Here is a 13,922-nt window from a genome sequence, read left to right as displayed (position 1 = left end):
AATATTACAGGGATTGCGATACTGTATCCCTGTAGTTTGCAGGGATAGTATTCTAGGCCTGGTAGTACGTTAGTAGGCATTTTTTTGTGCAGAGTATATCGTGGTTTGCCAGACTTTACTATGGGTTATTGCACAATACTAACCGTGATTATCTACTGCTATTCGCGTGGGCGGCTAAATCCTTTAATGTAAATATGCAAATGATTAGCAAATATGTAGCCAAAATTCAGGGTGTTCTATAGACTTTGACACACGTGTGCAATTGAAAGTTTGTCTGGGGTCACGTCGTCTCCTTGCATCTTTGCTGTACACCCTCGTCTTTCTCTGCCTCGGCTTACTTTTACAAAAAAAAGGGGGCTGGTTCTGCAGTTTGGGCACGACTCCGGTTTATTTCCGTGGTTGTAAAATAAGTTCACTGCTTCTAGTCTGCGGACAGACCAACAACACCAGGGTTGGGATCACAGATCTCGGGACAATAAAGGAACCAAACATTTTAAAAGAAAAAAAAAAGTTGTTTGGCGTCCAGATTTGGAAAATCGATTTCTTCATTTATTTAAAAGGTAGGTTAGCTGTGTCTCTCCTTTTTAATCAATGAATGCCATTTCAGAACTAGTTAGAGAAATAATACATAAAGAACCCCACACTGTTTCGCTTGCTGTACAGTACTGTATATGACAATGTAAATGTAGTCTATGTGGTTTCTAATGTTTTCATTTCCTAAAGATGCTTATCCATACCCTTGACTGTAGGCTATATTTAAGGCGAACCAACATTAGTTGTGGCTTTTTGAGTTATAGAACTGGGGTCTGAGTTCAGAGTTTCCCACAACCACAGAAACCTGCGTGAATTGTGCTAAGGTGAATTTCGGGTTTAATTTACCTGCTCTGTAAGTGACTGAAGTAACGGAAACGGGAGTGCTGACTGACGCCTGTTGCCTTTTGCTTGTCGAGAATTCTGACACAACACAATGGATTTGTTAATGTTTTATAAAAAGTTTTTTTTTCTTTAGTGGTCCAAATAATACAACTGCATCTATATTGGAAGCTTTGCTTACAGTTAAGTGGGATCTATAACGTTATATTGGTCAAATAAGCAAAATCTACTTATTTACAAATAGCAGTTTTCTGGAGCCACAAAGACAGATGCGAACACTATTAAGCTAAAGTTTATGTAGCCAGGTAAGATGATTGAGGCGAAATTCTTACTTGGTCAAGGGGCTTGGTACTGTACTTGACGAGGGAGAGCAGCTGCTAAAATGTAAAGGAGCCAAAATAAACATTTTTAAAAAAACGAAGAAAAACAACATTCAAAGCGGTGAAAATGAATAAAAACAACCACACACCTCAATAAAAAAGTTTCACCCTGGTTTTAAAAAACATTCATTGAAATTAAGTCGTGTAACTCTTATTTTGGGGGTAACATGTTCAGTTCATTCGGCGCGTAAATGTGGAGAATTTCTTCATGCCTCGGAACTCGTCTAGATGATGAGCTGTGCGCCCTGTTGTCCGCACATCTTCAAACTCTTTGCTAAATTAAATCTACGACTCGGGTAGTTTCCGTACCCTGCTGTTGGATATCTTAAGTATTCTGCTTTAAATACATATCGGTATCGTTTCAGTTTTAATAGAAAAGCGTTTTTAAAAGTACACTTTGTGTAATGTTTTTTTCCCGTTTCTGCCGTCTCCGCCGTTTTAGGGGGTGTTTGCTCATCTTGTTGGCTTTCTTGTAGGATTAATATGAATTTGAGTTCCAATGAGCTCTTTCCAAACCGCACGATAAAGTACAGTTATCAATTCATTTTGGTGCATAATCTGACCCCTGTGAAAACATTTACCGGTATGATCAACAAGACATTTGCAAAATGCCTTTCTGGGTGAATTAGCTTTTAAGTGCGTTGTAAACGGCAAAAGTTTAGGTGTCCTGCTAAGAGGGAGAGAGTGAGTGAAGGAATGGAGAGGAGGGCGCGGCTCGTTGTCGCTGCGATGTGGGTTAGGGGTCGAATATGTTGGTTATTAAAATGCCATTTTGCGGTTGGTTAAACATGGTTTGAATTTAAGATGCGGTTTGTAAAGATTATAAGCGACCTGGAAAGATATTTATTTAGAATCTTAAAAGCAATAACGTTGAAATACAATCTTAATCAGCAGTTGTTTTTGATAATTGACTGTAAACAGTTTTTTTCTGATGTATTTAACATAATATACCGTATGATGTCAACGAACTTTGTAGCTCTTGGCATTCAAATGTATTACATACGCAGTAGAAGATATTCGGTGTTTATGAAATAGCTATTACATTTCATGCTACAGTACGGTATGTGATACTTTAGGTCTAACAGGCAGACATTACCTGGTGACACTGCAGGAGTGATGTACAGGTACGGCTGACTTTGAATTACTCCACCTGTCAGTCTTCTGGAAGATGTCAATAGTTATGAGGTTTCCATAAAATATTAATGATTGACAATTCTTATTGCACAAAACGGGCCAACCTTTACTTTCAGACCAGAGTAATTATGATAAACGGTTATGACACTAGGATTTCCGCTTGTTTTTATTCTTTTTATTTCGGTATTTCAGTAATTATCAAGCGTTGTAACTTTTATATTCATAAAAGTGGATGAGTCTCTCTTAAAAGATACATTTATCAGTCCACGTTCATCTTGAAGGTACCAAATATGTTGGATTGTCTATGGCGTTCTCATGCTCCTCTGCTTGTTTGTGCTCTTTCCGAACCTGTCAAATGTCACAGGCAGAAAAGAGAACAACAAATTTAAAACTGGGAGGCGCATTTTGTTTTCTATTTTCAATCAGTAATTTCGTAAACGAATTAAGACGGGGCGAGGGTTGCGCGTTAGGCATTTTCTGTAAAGCGTATGGAGTGTAAAGAGGCACCGGAGACCTTCTGCCTCCTAGCGGTGGTTTACAACCGTGCTGAGCATTCTGCATCAACTCTTTGTACTGTTGCCTGTCGGAAAACTCCAATTACAACGTTTTGCAGAATATAAGGGGTGCTGAATCTTCTTTTAGTGCTGTTCTTTCATTGCTGTCACGTCAAAGAAATGTTTAAGTTGGGTGATTGTGTCTAAATTATTCCGAAATATACGTTTACCTACATATTTTATGTGGGCGTATTTGTACATTTTAGGAAGATGCCTAGTGTGTGGAGACGGGATGCAGCAGGCAACCACAATCAAGGAGTAACAAAGTTACAAGTTTGTCTTGACTTAAAAATTCGCTTTACATTGTAGAAGCTGTAGGGACAGTAATTAGAGCAGATACAATTGAAATCTCAGAATTCAAGCAGTTAATTACAGTTCGTGCTGTGCTAGTATGTCTCTGAAAAGACTTAAATAAAATAAATCTACATATGCATAAAAGTCACTTCAGAGGGAATGAAACCCGAAAATACTTAGACAAGGCTATAAATGAAACTTGGCCGGATTATTTCTCCTTATTGCTTTTTTTCTGTGGACACCACATCCAACTGAAGTGGCCAGGGGTGGAATGCCAAATTGCTAGCTTCAGGACAAGTCACCAAATTATAACTATACACTGGTAATTTGACTGAAATTCACGGATGGAGCCACCCTATGGTTTGATAGCCTGGGGAGCAGCATACCTTAAAAAGTAAAAGAGAAAAACGGAGGAAGGAATCTTTAATAGAGGTGCATAATTTGGGAAGATAAATGCCAGTGCACTGTTCATTTCCTTCAAAGCCTTTTGTCTCCTGTAGACTAAAGCAAAGACTGCTTCCACAAAAAAAATTCGGCTGGTCAGTTTTGAAATGCATTTTTTGCATCGCCCAGAGTACCTTACTCAAGCTGTAGTGAACAGTATATTGTTTGTACTGTTCTGCAATTTCCTCTTCTGTCTTTTTTTCTGCATAATTCTCTGTTGCGGTTGCATGCAAAACCTCATAGCTGACTGAAGTGAATCATACCAGAGGATATGTGTTAGCCTTGCAAAATGCTCTCTACCCCATTAACAAAACATTTGTTTTTTAGACCCGTGCAGTTCCATCCACTTTACTGATCTCTGGTCTAAAGCAAAGGTCCTCTGCTTCATCCCTTAGAGACCCTCACCCAGAATGTTCTGCAGGTCTCCACAAATTATCAATAGTTAATGGAGAAGTTTAAATTGGTCCAATTCAGCAGTGAATTAGATCAACTAAGCAGCCTAATGAAAACAAGAATAGGTGGCCTTCAGTGGAGCCTCTAATTATTTCTGGACTTTGTAGTACAACAAGCATCTATGCAGAAATGCAGGAGTATCCTGTAACAGGATGAAAGATACTGTAAGCAGTATGTACAGTAAGATCATATAACAGGGTAACACAGATGCTAAGAACTGCTCTTTTAAACCTGGCAAAAGTTTTTCTTCTGTGTCAACTGCACATGTAAATACAGTACATTAAAGGTTGGCACTCTGTATGGGTTGTCATCTCATCTTGATCTTGGTTTAGGGTGGTGGAGCAAGCTGTAATACAGTGTATTAGAGGGAAGATTGAACGTCGGATGACATGTGGCAAGAGATGATGTTAAAGTTCCACACAGCAGGGGAAAGTACAGTAATTAGCCGATACATCTTAACAGCCTGGTGATCCCTGGGAGTCTCCTTATGAGTCACTACGTGGGTCAGGAGCTGCCTCAGACTTCATTCTGGAGATGCTTGGATCTCTAGAACGTTAATAGCCTGGAGGTCCCTGGGACTCTCTAGATGGGTCAGAAAGTTAGGCGGTGCTTCTAGTCTATTATATTGGAGAGCTCCCAGTGGCTCTCGGACAGTGGAGTGTGTGCTTCTACAGCAGGATCTCTGCTGAGTAGAGTGTGAAGGTTCTTCAGCCTACTGTTTGTCAGCATCCCTGCAGCTAGTTTTCCTTCATCTTCAAGGTTTTGCCAATCAGTCTTCCCTCTGTCAGAATCATTCTGCTTTTTGACAGTGCAGATTGCAATGTGAGAAATTTGAGTTAGTACATGAATTTCTCTTCCTATCAACCACGCCAGCAATGGGGCTGTAGCAGCGATCCTGGTTAAATAGCAGCTCCGAAGTAGAAACTATATGAAGGTGGGACTGGAGTCATCAAACTTGGGGGCACAGTTTGCATTTGATCTTAATCTTGCCGTGTTACAATAACCTGCTTCTGGGAGGGAACCTGTGGCCCCTGAGCAGCAATTCATCCCGCAGTAGACTCATTGTCTTTTTCTTGTCCATTTCATAGACAGGACATTTGTTTTCTAAAGAATTCAAACTCCTGATACTCCAATGATAGCCTGTATTTATTTAATGTCAACCAAAATTATTGTTCAGATTTTTTTCTCATACAGTAAGGATAAAATAGATTCTTCTGTAGTGATAGACTTTAACATAAACTATAAGATCCCCAGTGATATTCACATGTTTTAACATGTCTTACAGTATGTTTTAAGAACAGGCCATTCTGCACACCCAAGCATACATGTTCTGTATTCAGTTGTCCACAGCCCTGGTTTAAGGGACCACTGTGTCTGCTGGTTGCTTTATTGCCAAGTGCTTAATCGGCAGTGATTGGATTTCTGTTGGGTCCTATTTTTAGTTTTACATTCACTTCTTAAAAGTTCAAATGGGCTGTCAAGACTGTACCAATTTTTTAGTTTAAGAATGACCTCATTGGTCACTGCCAACAGCCACTTGGACACAGAACCCCTGAAGCAGAGTATTCATGATGTACAGGACTGATTGAAGAAACAAGTCTAAACAAGCAAGCAGATCAGCACTGGTGGCCTGCAGCTGCACTGGAATTAAATCCATCATACACTGTGATGTTCAAGGAAACAGGGTTGAGTTCTGTTCGGATACACTAAGAGATACTCACAGCATCAGAGTTCATTTTGAAATACCTGCCCTCCAGTATACTAGCGTTTGCGACGTTTATGCTAGACCCTTTTGGAAAGCAAATTAGCGTCTTTAAGTCAAGAAACAAAAGAGGTCATTCTGAGGTATACTAGACCCTATACTAGACCCTATACTATACTGATGGTACGTGTTCCCATAGATTTGCTAGAATGAACCAGTAGAGAATAAATTAATAGAACTGCGTTACTATCAGCTCATAAGATCCCTAAAAAAGTGTGAGTATATATATTGTATATTGTTGTGATGTCGGCATAAAACCTCATAATGTTGCAACATTGTTTTTTTTTAATATGGTGTACCATATGGCACAAGCTGAAAACTAAAATAGCTGCTACTAACATAAGACCCGTTACTTGTATCAATATAGCTATAAGCTATAGTACATACAATAATGAAGAGAACTCTTCGCCTTGATCCCCATGACAGAAGTATAGAAAGTATAAAGTATAATTCTTTAGCCGTGACCTAATTAACTTGAGTAAAGAAAATATTGAATGGGTACTGTGAGGCTGAAAAGTCTTAACCTGTCACTAACACTGTGAACCCTTGAGCATGTCATCTGGGATTAAGACAGATTTGAGCATTTTATGTTTTGGTCTATTTTCTTGTATTTACTGTAAAAGAGGCTAATCTAGACTGGATATTACATTCATGTTTCATTTTTAAGCAGAAGGAAATTGATAAAAGTAATCCTTTATCAGAAAGTACTATCAGGCAGACAATGATTGTTTGTTTTAAACTTGAATTAATAAAATATTTGCGCCTAACAAAATTTCATGCAGTATTTGCGGTATTCACAAGCCTTTGTACTGTGTTTAACAAATACATTTACCATTAGTTCTTTATAGGATTTTGTATAATTATGCATCTCTTTATAGTCTTCATGTGTGACAGGAGCAGAAATAAGAGGCATGTCTTTACAGGGAAAGCTGTAGATGTAAATGAAAAACCTACACATCAACATTGTGTAAGATGATTCCTCAGAGTTCTAAAGACAAGGCTAGATTAGACTTGTGGATCATTCACTTAACTGAAAAACAAGAAAGACTTCTTCCAGTCACTCACAGTTTCTTTTAATTTTCTTGATACAGATTGCTGCTGAAGATGAAATTGCCATAATAATTAAGACAGCTGTGAAAATGTCCATGAAATATTTACATTTAGTCTTTCCTAGTCTTTTCTGTGTGACTTTGAACTAATCGTGTAAAGGAGTTCTTCACTGCTTGCGGTCCTTCACTTTGGCTCAGAGAAAGTATTTTGAAAAGGTCTCAGATGTCACGTTTTCTAACAGGACTGTGAAATATTGTATGAGGCCCCCCTCCTGTCTTCCAAGTGGGTGTTTACTGAAGCCTTGACCTCCTGACTCCAGCTCCATTTTGCTTCCCTCCACAGTGTATATTTCCAGGTATGAGGCAGCTTTAGGGTCATGACCCTGGGGGAGGTCGTGGGGTCGTGGAGTTGAATGGGAAATTCCGGTCTCCATGGTAATTTGTCAAGCTCTGCAAACTTTATTTTGCTTTACAAAGGCCAGAGCACAGGAATGATACACAGAAAGTTGTTGAACACATAAGTGGTCCAGACAGAGTTATTTCTTAGCCATTAAAGGTCAAGTGACTACTAATGTGTAAAAGTTTATTAATGCCCATTGGCCAGGTTCCATCTGAGTTATATCACATGTCAGATTTATAAAATAGTATTTCAGGTCATACTGTAGTTTTGAAAGATTTAAGAATTAAAATATACATGTGTTGAGAAATGTAATCAGGTGTGTCTCTTCTGAAATGCATCAATAGGATTCCTAGTGGGAATTTTGCTCAAAGGTGCATTTTTTTCACTAAATACTGTGCTACAGTAATGGTTCTTTTCTGGTTATCAAAGGAAAACATTAAAATACACTATTGACTAATAGTGTGTGCCTTGTGCATTGCTATGTTAAGAGCAATTAAACCATGCATCCAGCTAGACAACCACAAATATGCTCCTCACTGTCTATATTTGAATTCCTCAGTACCTAGAAACTAGGGTGGCAGCTTTGACCAATCCGGGCACATGAAGGAGACAATTGAGGTCCTCCAGTATGGGGAAAAATTGAGACAGTTGATGAATTGTCCTTGGTACATTATTTTTGCCTTTTTTCTCCATATACTAAAAAAAATCACATTTCTTTCCCATTTGGAAGCCAGTCTGCTAAATTGCTAGTTAATTGGTTGTCTTAATGCTCATTAGTGAAATCATTGCTTATTTCTTATCAAATTATACATCTTCTTTATTTCATGCTACATGAAAACTATATATTACCAAGAGTATATATAATATACTACTGTATGTATATAATATGAGTCTGTGGCTATGAAGGAAAAGTTTTGAGGAGGTTGCTACATAGTATGTTGACAGGTGGCAAAGAGAGACTTCCATGTATAATAGTCCCTGTCCTCTGGCAGTACCAGTGAGAAATCTTTTTTTTAATTTGTTTTTATTCCCTGGGTGATACAAAAGCACAGACTCGTTCTCTGAATGAAGTGGCTAAGCCAGTTTGGAGAATTTTGTGGAATAACATATTAGTACACAAAATATTATTACACCATTCCTGACTATCCAAAAAGTGCAGGAAGCACATACAGGATCACTAATTAAAAGAATTAAACAGAGAATAAATGAAAAACAGCTACTCTTACAAGGAGGACGGGGAGCAGTACCAGAGCCATCTGTTTCTCAGACTGATGCTTTGTTTAAAACTCCAGAGTCCTGCTTTAAACATTGCTCTTTTGACTAGGAAAGCATTTATCTGAGTGAAAAGGAAGCAGTTTGAATATCATCAGTTACGTTTATAGCATGCAATTATTGCTTTTCTTTCAGATTTAAACTGCATTTGCACCCACTGGTTTCGTTTTTTGCATGAGAGGCGACAAACATTTTCCACATACAGTAGGTTAAAGGTTATGTACCATGAAACTGCCTAACTCCTATCAATGGGGGGGGTGAGATGTCCAACAACAGATTGGGAGCACAGCTGATGATGGTTTAAATGTTAGGTTTTTTGTTTTTAATAATTGAGTGTCCCTTGTAGTTGAAGTCTCATCGCCTGTAAGGCAGAATATTACTGTACGTATGTATAATATACCTAGTTGGGATACAACTGGACGTTTGTTCCGTACTCTTTCTGTGGAAAATGAAATCCCATTGGCACGGCTGAAAATGGAACTTTGACACATCTGTTATTGTTACTCAACGTGATGTACTGATAGCTATGCAGTTCTGCAGAACTCTCTCCTGGACTTCTGCTGGTTGGTAGATAGACCTGTGATTGTATGATGTACAGTATGCCTGCTAAATACATACGTAGATAGTTGCCATATAGTACCAAGCTGTGACAATTTTTCCTAGTTTCCTATCAGCCAAAAATAGTGATTTTGTTATGTTTTCAGATTTGTTTTCATATCTTTGATGTTTTAAGCATGGCTGAGCCTGGTTACTACTTGGACAGCTAAATTCTTGGGAAGCAAGGTTGGTCATGTTGGAAGGGGTGTTGGTAGAACAGTAACCTGAGTGCTTCAGTATGACCCACAAAGTGTGAATGTCTGGTGTCAGTGGTGTTGGAGAAGCTGATGTCTTTCAGAAGAGAATTTCTGCTGTGACTCTGTCTGTACAGTCTATTATTTCTCATGGCCTGCTTGGCTCTTTTCACATGACCAAAGGCATTTAAACCTGTGAGAGTGGCAAGATACAAAGATTATAGAGTTAGTTCTGTCTGTAGCCTCCTTGTGCTTTTCAGAGTTAGTCTGTTTCCTTCCAACCTCCAACCTACCGTACAGCTTCCTCCTAAAAAAGGAAGGAAATTGTCCTCAGTGAAACCTTCCAATTAAAAAGAAAATATTGTCCTTGTAGGCTTTAAAATAAGGCTGTGAGGACTGTTGAAATACAGTAGCCAGGCAGACTGTCTCATTTTTAAAAATGTTTTATTTTAAAGGGAGAGAATTGGCAGCTAACAGTGAGCAGTTTTCCAAAATGTTGTCCAAAACCTTAACTCACAACTCACCTCTCACTGGATGGTAGACAGGTGAGACACAGCAAACTCTAAAGGGGGCTGAGCTGTTTGAGAATTCCTTTATTATTTCCTGAGAGGAAGCGGAGTGTTTATGGAAAGGAAGGCCTGGCCAGCCACTGGCAGTGGTGTCGTCTGCGACTGTGCATTAACAACTTGGATTGCCACCAGAACGACTGGACCGAAAGGCTGACAGGGACGCTTATTTTTACTCAAGGGAGAAATTTAGCAGACTTTCTCCTACACAATACAGTAGACGTTGGTAACAGATCATACCAGTCTGTCTGCTTCACAAATGAGTGAAATGCAGGCGTAAACTTTAAAACCGCTGTCGCTGAAACAAATTGGGCTAGTTTTTTATTCATTTTCTGGTACCCTTTAATTTTATTTTGTCCAATAAGTGTCATTATGTATATAAATTAATTTGTACTCTTAATAATGCAGTTTCCCCAATATTTTTTTCCCCCAAAGTTGCAGCTAATGCCCATGTATCTATTGTATATTCAAAGAAACTGCAACAATTAAAAAAAAAACAGGTTTACTGACATTTTATTGAAGAAACATAACCGAAAAAATCCTTATGCTGATTATCAAGTTACAGACTAGAAGTATATGTGGCTGCTGTTGAAAACAACATTTAATTTGCACCAGATTGCAGATAGTGTCTTGTAGAATTCTGTTCCATGCCTTTCAGTGCCAGTTCACTGGTCTCTGAGCCCTAGATGCCACAAATTGTCACAGATCATCCTACAAATATTCAATTTGATGCGTAGGGGCATTCACGACATAACTGTCACATTCTTATCTTGCAAAGAAGTTGTTATATGAGCAGTATGAGGACATGCATTGTCCTGTCAGGATGAATCCTCAGGGAGGACAGAAAGCGAGGTTCCAGGGCTTACTAAATATAGTACCATACAGTCAGGTTGTAATCAATCCCTCCATGTGGATTTCTGTAGTGACTAGACACTCCTGCCCAGACAATTATACTTGGATCTCCCCAACAATTTGTGTGTTGCACCAGATGATATGCTAATTCTGGTGTACATCTGAATCATGCTTGCTGACAACTATCAGGGTGGTCTAGACGTAAACATGGTTCATCACTCTTTTCAGTTTGTTGACATTCAACCAGTTAAATGCCCTCATTACAAGCACCCATTCAGCTCTCACTGATGATTTACAGTTGCACAAGAACCAAATCAAATTCATGGACCGTTCTGATCAATGATTCAAAATGACACCAAAACCCAGAAATGATTTCATTTTTTTTCAAAAATCCAACATAAATAGTAATGCCTTTTTTGATTCATGAGGTGTATATATATCTATATTATTGTGTATTCATAAAAAACCCCAAAATATGCAAATATATTTTATGCACATTGTTAATATGCTACATAAATTGCATATTTGTTGCAAAATAATTTTATAAAATAGAAATTCAGAGCAATTTCAAAACTTTAAACAGTTATGCAGCAAATAATTGTCTTGATTATGAAATCTTGTGCAATCTCTTTCTTCTTGGAGAAACATTTTCCATTCAAATACATGTAATTTTATTTTCTGAAGGTGCCCAACATCAACCTTCTTCAGCGTGACATGCACTTTACTTGTTTATATAAACCTGCTTTAAATAAAATGTAATGTGTTGTCAGTCTCAGTGATAGGAATGATTATTCCTTTCTTCTCTTGTATTAACCACAACATGTAGTATATCATTAATACTCATAAAAGAGCTTGTGCCCATCCATTCAGATCTTCTTGCCTTCAGAGTGGATTTGCAGGCTGAAGAGGTCTAATTGTGTTGGGCTCGGCTGTGCATACTTAAACATGGCCAAAACCAGTGTCACAGAGAACAGTATAATTTGGGAGCTATTTTTAAGGGACCGATTGCTGTGCTGGCTTTTGCCAGACAGCAGGGTCACAACCAAGTTATTTTTTCCCCAAATTGTTGTATTTTACTTTATTTTAAAGAATATTAACTATTCATTCTCCTTTACCATGGCTTGGTTATATTGTAAGCCATTTACTGTACTGTCTGTTGTAGTCACTGCTGCTTTTTCTGTCATGTTGATCCACTTTAAATGTATGCAGTACATGAATGTCTTGCAGGAAACAGCTTTCACTGTTATGGTGTATTTGAAGAGCTAGCAATCTCTAGGAACTATGGGGATGAAGAATATTATCTCTTACCACCTATCAATTCCAATTTACACATGTAAAGCCATAGCCATTCACTCGTGAATGTTTCATTCACTTTGTATATCAGAGCATGTGATTTAACATTTTGCCATGAGGTACAGTTTTTAATACAATGCAGTGCCTTTGATAGGTTTGTTGGATGCAAACTATTCTTTAGACACTATTGGACATACAGGTGCAATCTGAAAGGGCACGTTGTTAAGAAGGAGTAGTAGGCAGTGCGTTCTTAAAACATTAAGCTTTAAAATTGCATTTGGTTTATCTTTTGATATTTGGTTATTGAAGTACAACAGGTTTGACTAAAAGTCTGGAACTTGAATAAAGTTTGAAAAGCTACCCTGTTCCAGAATGAAATAAGTGTAACCTTTTCAAGCTAATACAAGCAATACATGTTTTACTCTTTATTTTGATATCTTTTGCTTCTTTGATTTTGTTTTTATTGGTAGCGTTATGGGTGACTTGTGCTTGGAAGAGGTTAGAACATGTAATTGGTGTTTCTGGAAAACTAGGCAGTGTTTACGTGGGGTATGTTTATCATATCTACATTTGTTTACTGTATGTATACATAATTTATATGATGTTTCTTCTTTTAGAGTTTACTTTTAACAGACCACGACATGTTGCAACACTTTCTTCACCCTGTATAATTTATTGTCAGGCAAACGTTTTTCCCCATTTTCCATGCATCATGAAATTTGTTTTCAGTTGCTTCTGAGCTCCAGAGTCGTTTAACCTGTACACCTCCACTGGGAGTGGGGGCAGTTTGCCAGGAGTCTCCAGTGCCTGTGGCATGGCTGCGGCAGTCCACTCAGTGCTCGGTGAGGAGCTTGCATCGTGAAAGGAGCCAAACGGCACATTTTAGAAGATACTTTTGTGTTGCCCTCAATTATTCTGCTATGAGGGTGGTAGTAGTATAGGATAATAACTTTTATCGTCCATCCAAAAGGGTGGACGTTTGTCTTTGGCATTACCATACAAAACTACCAAAAACATTCAATATACAATAAAAACACATTAAAAACAAACAACAATCCCAGACATGCAGCAATACATACTGTATAGACACATCTCGCTCTGCCTGTGCAGGAAACAGTCACTTAGCTGGGAACAACTACACAGGGAAAAGACGATTTCTTGTGTACATTTTTCTTGGCCACAACCTTTCTAAACCACCTCCCTGAAGGTAGCAATTGAGAATGGGAATAAAGAGGGTGGGAAGGGTCATCAATGATAAGATGAGCTTTCCTTTAAACTGCGATAAAATACAGCTCTTTAACCTGTTTCTATGGTCAACCAATTACTTTTACTAGCAATGTTAACAATTCTGGCCAAATTCCCTTCACTCTTAATACTCAGGCTACCATACAATGATACCAAAAGTAATGATGCTTTCTACTAACATTCTATAAAACCTCACCAAAGTATTTTAAACCCTTGCAGATTTCCGATTTAAAAATATACACTGACTCTTAAAAAGCAATTGGTATTCTCTGCAAAGTTTAAATGTTCATCTATTGATGTTAATTGATAATTGGATAGTCAAACACTGTTAAGCCTCATTTATTGTGATCCATGTGCTGTGAATTAATGCAGTCTTTAAGGGATTAACTTTCATTTCAAGCTTTTATCCATTTTACATACAGCCCCAACAAATATGTATGCCTGAATCAATTATAGTAATACCTTGGGTATTATCAAGTACTTTTCATCCAAAACAATTCTCCTGCTATTTTACTGGTAGAAGGAAAGTCAGTCCATCCACTAAAAATGTGGAAAACTGA

At 38.1% G+C, this 13,922-nt stretch overlaps 1 protein-coding gene across 1 annotated transcript in view; it reads left to right on the top strand.

Annotated features, from left to right (window-relative positions):
* Nucleotides 1–412: 412 nt before the first annotated feature.
* LOC148839247 (biglycan-like) overlaps nt 413–13,922 on the top strand; it is a 49,539-nt gene continuing 36,029 nt past the window's right edge. Inside the window, exon 1 of the mRNA XM_088930993.1 lies at nt 413–560. The gene's annotated coding sequence lies outside the window, so the exon portion shown is untranslated. The remainder of the gene's footprint in view (nt 561–13,922) is intronic.

The sequence above is a fragment of the Atractosteus spatula genome, chromosome 2, assembly GCF_055471065.1.
Source record: "Atractosteus spatula isolate fAtrSpa1 chromosome 2, fAtrSpa1.hap1, whole genome shotgun sequence".
Taxonomy (NCBI): domain Eukaryota; kingdom Metazoa; phylum Chordata; class Actinopteri; order Semionotiformes; family Lepisosteidae; genus Atractosteus; species Atractosteus spatula.
The sequence above is the reverse complement of the archived record's forward strand: the minus strand, read 5'-3'. Positions and strand labels throughout refer to the sequence as shown.